Source organism: Triticum aestivum, chromosome 5A (assembly GCF_018294505.1).
Source record: "Triticum aestivum cultivar Chinese Spring chromosome 5A, IWGSC CS RefSeq v2.1, whole genome shotgun sequence".
Taxonomy (NCBI): domain Eukaryota; kingdom Viridiplantae; phylum Streptophyta; class Magnoliopsida; order Poales; family Poaceae; genus Triticum; species Triticum aestivum.
The window spans coordinates 81,548,040-81,553,254 of record NC_057806.1 but is presented as its reverse complement, the minus strand read 5'-3'; positions in this window follow the sequence as shown (position 1 = coordinate 81,553,254).

Genomic DNA, 5,215 nt, shown 5'->3' with positions numbered 1-5,215 from the left:
TTCGTCACACAAAATGCTCCCATCATTGACAACCCTGATGACAAGCCAAGCAATTGTTTCATACTTAGCATTTTCAAACTCTTTCAACTTTCACGCAATATATGAGCGCGAGCCATGGACATAGCACTATAGGTGGAATAGAATATGATGATGGAGGTTGTGTGAGAAGACAAAAAAGGAGAAAGTCTCACATTGACGCGGCTAATCAACAGGCTATGGAGATGCCCATCAATTGATGTCAATGCAAGGAGTAGGGATTGCCATGCAACGGGTGCACTAGAGCTATAAATATATGAAAGCTCAACAAAAGAAACTAAGTGGGTGTGCATCCAACTTGCTTGCTCACGAAGACCTAGGGCATTTTGAGGAAGCCCGTCATTGGAATATACAAGCCAAGCTCCGGCGAACCTATACATGGGAACCGACGACCGGCTGTTCGAGGGAGATCGGACGAGGAGGAGACGCGCTGCCCCAAGTCTTCTTCTGCTGCACGACACTACGCGTCTAGTGGTAACGATCTGTGATCCATCTCCCGTAACATGTTCTTGGTTGTTCTGCGCGTAGAAAAATTTTAATTTGCAGTCGACGCACCCTACCATAGAACCCAACAGTGGTATCAGAGCCTCTGCTATAGAATTTGAATTCGGATCGTATGCATATTAGGTATATGGAGGCGATAGATGAGATCTGTTGTCGTTGATGAGATCGGTTGTGTGCACAGTTGATGAGATCAACTATACATGGGGATCGATGTGGCTATGTTTTCTGATGATCGGAGTCGATGAGGTCGTGACACAACCTACCCCTACCGGTCGGTATCCGCCATCGGGGTTAACAGTGAAACGTAAATCCAAATCGGACTCGCCGTGTGTGTAGCGCCTTGTATTTCGTACACGATCACTCAAACCAGTAGAATGCGATTCTATGCGTAACTTTGTTTTACAGGTTTGATGTGAATAGTATGGCTCATGTGTATGTGATGCATGTGTGTAAATTATACATGGCTTGCGTGTCATGTTTGTCAGCCGGCAGGAGCCAAAGTGTTGTCATTATATTGTATAACGACCTGCGTGTCGACTTGTGACTCTATGTAAAATTCATTACTAGTTGTAGTATTTGGACAATAGAGATCAGGTTGGTGGCTTGGCGTCCCGGCATGACAAACAAGATGGAGTTCCTAGATGGTCATCGGAGTCGGAGCCAACCTGGAAGAACATCCATGAAGGAGCCATACTATTTCACAATATATGTTTTATTTGTGATTGTTATGCTTCTTGTTTTCTATGCATGTTAGAATGGTAGAAATATCCCTCGTTAATATCAAGAAATTTGCCATTCCCGATGTTGCACCTTCGCACGTAAAGTACATCTAGTAGTGGGCTCATAAAATTGGGGTGCTGCTAGGTGTCCTTGAACTGAAGGGTTCGTGTCGGACACAGACATGCACTGCGTCAGGTTAACTTGATAAGGATATCAAAACGGTTTTGGGCCTTGTGGCAAAGAAGGTTGGGGGCCAGGGTATGAGATACCTTCCCGACCGACAAGAGTCGTATAGAGATACGATTAGCAAGGAGTTGCTTACCGGATAGGCATGTTGTCTAGCAGTGATGCTAAAGCTCACTAGTCACATGTGCTAGTCAGATCCTGAATCACTGAGAGTTTGTAGAGGGATGCCAACTTCAGTGGGAGTATTTATATTTAAGGCTTGAATTACTCTACATAAACACATTGCTTAGTGATTGCATATTTTCTGTTGTAGATCAATGGCACCACCTGCTCAACCCAACTTTGCATTGAAATCAATTCTGGAAAAGGATAAACTGAATGGAACAAACTTTACCACATGGTATAGAAATCTGAGAATTGTTCTCAAGCATGATAAAAAGGAACATGTTCTAGAGGATCCACTTCCTGAGGAACCTGCCGAAATGCTAATACCACAACTAAGAATGCCTACCAGAAACTCGTTGATGAATCAACGGAGATTAGCTGTCTGATGCTGGCTTGTATGGAGCCTGATTTGCAACAGCATTTTGAAAATATTGAGGCTTACGATATGATCGAATGTCTCACGAGCATGTTTCAGACACAGGATAGGACCGAAAGGTTCAACATCTGGCGATCCTTGATGGATTGCAAGCTGAAGGAAGTTGATCCACTGAGCCCACATGTGATCAAGATGATCGGATATGTGCAAGCTTTGGATCATTTGGGCTTCCCTCTCTTGGATGAGCTGGCTATTGATGTAGTTCTAGGTTCTCTTCTGCCCAGCTATGGGACGTTCATCTTGAACTATCATATGCATGGCATGGATAAGAAGCTCACTGAATTGCATAGGATGCTCAAAGTGACATAGCGGGATATTAAGAAAGGCACACATCAAGTGTTGATGGTGCAGAAATCAGCTAAGTTTAAGAAGAGTTGGTCCAAGAAAAAGGCTAAGGCAAAGGGCATAGAGACGGTAACCTCCATCGCTGCGCCGAAGTCTGGACCGGACTCGAAGACCATTTGCTATCATTGCAAGGAGACCGGGCACTGGAAGAGGAACTGTAGCAAGTGGCTTGCAGAGCATGGCAAGAAGGCCAGAAATGCTTCTTCGGGCAAAGGTACACTTGTTGCATATGTTATAGACATTTACCTTGCTGACATACCTAGCAGCTCTTGGGTATTTGATACTGGATCGGTTGTTCATATTTCCAACTCGATGCAAGGGCTGGTAAGAACTAGGCATGTGGCACAAGGGGGGATTGACATCAGGGTCAGCAACAAAGTAAGAGTTGCTGCATTGGAGGTTGGCACGATGCAGCTCCAGCTTCCTTCTGGATTTATTTTGGAATTGAATAATTGTTATTACATTCTTGCACTTAGTCAGAACATTATTTCTGCCTCATGCTTGATGAGTCAGGGTTGTCCAGACCCATGCTGCGAGACCCATGCTGCATCTAGACCCATGCTACGAGACATGGTCGAGCAAGATGGGATTTTCCCCTCCGATCAGGAGATATATACTCTGGGCCCCTCATGTGATCCGACCAAGATAAGCATGGCCATGCGATTAGGATTATGACATAATCCGGTTTGTGGTCGACATCACTTGAACGAGAAAGAGATCGGGCTAGCACAAGGATGACAGACTTGCCTTGAGCCCGACAAAATATATTGTGTGGCAAAGGGAACAGATGTGTGATGTACGGGTTCGCCTAACCAGCTTCATCGGACACTTGGAGTTGGCACACTTTGCTAGAGGCCGCTACCGACTAGCTGAGTCGGATGTGATATGACTCGCGACCAAGTGAACGAGAACCTAAGGGGTCGCGCGCTTAAGGGAAGGAACATGTGAGGCTCGGTCCGACTCCACGAGTCAGAAGTGATCCTACTCGGACTCGGATCCAGGCCGAACAGGTTTTGGGCTTTAGGGTTCGTGCGAGGCCCAAGTGTTGAGCCTGCGACGGACGCTTATATAAAGTGGGGGTGCGGCACACTCATGCGATTGCTCGCTTCGGCGCTGTCACTAGGGTTTGCATGTGTTGCGAATAGCCACCTCCACTCGACCGCCGACTGTGTGATCGGACCTAGCAGTCCGCTGCACGGTGTTCCTCCTGCACGCGCAGGTACCGTTAGAGGCGGTGCACTTGCGCCGCTCCGGTGAACCTGTACATGGGAACCGACGACCGGCTGTTCGAGGGAGATCGGACAAGGAGGAGACGCACTGCCTCAACTCTTCTTCCGCTGCACGGCACTGCACGTCTAGTGGTAACGATCTATGATCCATATTCCGTAGCATGTTCTTGGTTGTTCTGCGCATAGGAAAATTTTAATTTGAAGTCGACGCACCCTACTGTAGAACCCGACAGAAAGTAATGCAGATAAGGTTGAAGATAGTGAGACAACCCTGTTGGTCTCCAAGAAAGGTGATAAAAACTATCTTGTAGACAGTGAGACAACCCCAAAGTCCTGTGTTGATGTAGTGTTCGAGTTACTGGCCACTACCGCTGGCACAAGCTCCTCAAACTTGCTGCCTGAATCACTTCGGCTTCTTCAGTCTCAGCTACAAGATGAAAGGCATCAGTTAGCTGTGTTGCGGCAAGAAGCTGAAGGACTAAGGAAGTCCCTGCAGAATTCAGATGCATATTTTCTGGTGCAACAGCAAGCAGTGGATGATTTTAGCGCCAAACAAGAGAAAACTAATAAGCTTGCTAAGCTTCTTGCCAGCATGGTGGGTATCCAGGATATCGTTTCTTGAGCTCTTTTGAAGTGGTTTCAGTTCTTGACTTGTTTTGCGGCCGCATTTATTTTCACTGGTGGCCAATTTAGATGCCTAGTGTATGTAATATGCTGCTTTATTCACGACATTTGCACTGGTGGAGAACTTTGATGCCAAGTGGATGTAATATTTGTAATAGTCGTAATAGCCTAGCGTAAGTTGCTTGCTTATTTATTTCCTTATTGTCTTATTTATTTTTTGCTTGTAGTCGCTGCAGTTCTTTTTCCACGGTAACCTTTTTATTTAGAACTAGGCCAAAATAACCATGGGCAACATACGGACCATTGTCCTGCTGGCTGCTGTAGTGGGCTTCCTAAGGTTCGTATGATCCATGGGCCTTCTACGGCCCATGGATTCAATGGGCCTTCTACGGGCCGTTTGATAGATTGGCCAAACATGGGCCGTACATTCGTGGACCATTAATATACCACAATATGGGCCATAAATGGGCTAGACTCAGAATCGTTTGTTTATGGGTCGGCCATAACGGGCCGTTAATAGGTCATGTGTACAATGGGCTTAATTCTATCGACATGCATAATGGGTCGGTAATGGGCCATAACTGATCACGCTATGAAAACGGCCGAACGAATTGACGGGCCACAGACTGGCCGACATTAACCATGGGCTGAATTTGGCCCACAAGCGGAACAGGCCAGTAATGGACCATAAGTAATCGAATCCCGGAATTGATCCCAATAGTAAATGGGGCCTTATAAGGACGAAAGATAACACGGGCTGGAAACGGCCCAATGGAATAATGGGCAGTTAATGGGTATAAAGTGATACACTATTCATTCTGGGCCAGTTTCACCATAGGCCTTTTTTGGCCCAGAGTTACAAAGGGCTTCATATGGGTCGAAAGACGTCATGGGCCATACATGGTCCAGAAGTTACAATGGGCTGGAATCATATTGGACGGCCCAGACGATGCTACCAGGCCTAATTCGG